The following is a 1,829-nucleotide window of genomic DNA, read 5'->3' as shown; positions in this document are numbered from 1 at the left end:
CCTATCATATATATCATATTATATATCTTAAAGACTCTATGGGGGAAACCATTATTTTATAATAAAATGATAAAAATCTTGAAAATTTTCTACCAGATATTTCTATTTCATCTCTTCTTAATCAGTCTATTCTTTCTTGACTCTGTGCTCGCAAACCTGCATGCACTATATTAAAGAGTCGAAAAATTGAAATTACTCCATATCAGATAAAACACATAAAAAGGCATATTTTTTTTGTCTTAGAAATAAAAGAAAAAATTCATCCCACAGAATCTTCAGCTTATGACAGTATTTTTCACTATGTAAGTTAAATTGGTGGCCTGACAGTTATTAATATAATGAGAAGAGTTAATTAGAAGGATAGTAATAAGTCTCTTATGATCTTCACAAATGTATTCTCTTGGCCCTTAATTGAGCATCTATAAAATGATCCATTGTCAGAGTCTGCTCCCTACTGGCAGCCACTACATTCTGTAAAAGTGTCACTGATAAGCAGTTATTTTAATATCATTTAGATTATTTAACTTTATATTCAAATGCTGCACAGTTTAGAACTGGACTTTAGAGAATTTTGTCCAAGAAGTATGGTTATTGGCCAATAACAGAATTATACTGAAAGCAATAGAACTATTTGAGGCTTTATGTCTACAGTTAGAATTGATCTGTTCAATAAATATATACATACTTTTAGGGAAGAAAGAAAATACAAGGGTTGTTCCATGAAGGAATTTAAAGTAAAATTTGTTTTCAAAAGTAGTGATATTCTCATTTGATATTTACTACGCATCACTCTATTTGAAATATCTCTTCTTTTTTTGTTTTTAATTAACAGGCAACACCTTCTAGTACACTAAGTTGCATAATTGTTGTTGTTATGAGCCATCAAGTTGACTATGACTCATAGCGACTCTGGGCACAGTATCACTGAACCCTGTCCAATCTCACAGTATCCAACACAACTGCTCTTATTACTCTCGTCACAGTGCCATTTCATCTCATCCGAGTTCTTTTCCTGCACTGACCCTCTGCCTTTCCAAGTATGATGCCCTTCTCCATTGACTGGTCCTTCCTGGCAATATGACCAAAGCATATAAGATGGAGTTACAAAACCCTTTCCTCGATGAATCAACCTCACTTCACCTCTCCAGGCCAGATCTCTTTATTCTCTTGGCAGTCCATGATATATTCAGCGGTTGCATCCATAGTCAAAAAGGCCATTTCAAGATCCATTTCTTAAAGTTGCATAATTACTCATCATATATATTGTTTTAGTTTTGTCTCCCTAGTTGTAGGACAAGGATACTTGACTTTTTTGTTCATTGATTTATGTCAAAGGCTTAAAACATGACTCAGTATATTTATAAAATAAATTAGGGTTTCCTTTAATTTCTTTGTGATTTAGTTTCTGTATTTTTAAATTTATATTAGTACTTATTGTTGCCTCTAATGCATGTCCTCGAGTTGATTTATCTTATAGAAATATTCTGGAAGAATTCAGACTTCCCTACAGGGTTACCAAGGCTATGACCTTTATGCAAGCAGATCAACAGAATTTTTTTCATGTGTTGTAACTGATGAGATAGAACAGAACTACTAAACATTCCATTATCAGCCTAGTAATTTAATTATTGTATGGAGTTGCTTTCATAGTTAAAAAAGCCACTGCTAGATCTATCTTGAAGTACAATATTGTCAGTGACAGGATAATATCTATACGCATACAAGGAAGTCCACTGAATACCACTATCATTCAAATATATGCACCAACAACCAGAGCCAAGGAAGAGGAGATAGAAGATTTTTACCAACTTTTACAATCGGAGATTGAT

The sequence above is a fragment of the Elephantulus edwardii genome, unplaced genomic scaffold (assembly GCF_000299155.1).
Source record: "Elephantulus edwardii isolate Elephantulus edwardi_28Jun2011 unplaced genomic scaffold, EleEdw1.0 scaffold00123, whole genome shotgun sequence".
NCBI lineage: Eukaryota > Metazoa > Chordata > Mammalia > Macroscelidea > Macroscelididae > Elephantulus > Elephantulus edwardii.
This window is presented reverse-complemented; position numbering follows the sequence as displayed.